The following is a 306-nucleotide window of genomic DNA, read 5'->3' as shown; positions in this document are numbered from 1 at the left end:
AAAAAAAATCATCTCAATTACACATGCATACACTTATACACATATTTACACATACAGACAGGCATGATCATTATAGATAAAGCTATAAATATAGGTCTACATGCACAGATGATGCATCAGCAATACAACAAGCCGGTCAGCCAGTCTGGCCAAGCACATTGAAAACAATGTCTCAAATTGTATGACCAGACATGTGCTGTAGCCTAACAACAGGCAGGCTCACTTGAACAACGAATATATTTCTTTTGATTGTCTTGGAGTAAGAGTAGCATAGGTTGGATTAGATAATACTTTCTTTCTCAAGTG

General features: G+C 36.6%; 1 pseudogene; it reads right to left on the bottom strand.

Moving 5' to 3' along the window:
• The window catches only part of LOC119592441, a 103,182-nt pseudogene that overhangs the window by 59,707 nt on the left and 43,169 nt on the right, over positions 1-306 (bottom strand).

The sequence above is a fragment of the Penaeus monodon genome, chromosome 30 (genome assembly GCF_015228065.2).
Source record: "Penaeus monodon isolate SGIC_2016 chromosome 30, NSTDA_Pmon_1, whole genome shotgun sequence".
Taxonomy (NCBI): domain Eukaryota; kingdom Metazoa; phylum Arthropoda; class Malacostraca; order Decapoda; family Penaeidae; genus Penaeus; species Penaeus monodon.
Note: the sequence above shows the minus strand (reverse complement) of the source record. Positions and strands in the feature narration are given on the sequence as shown.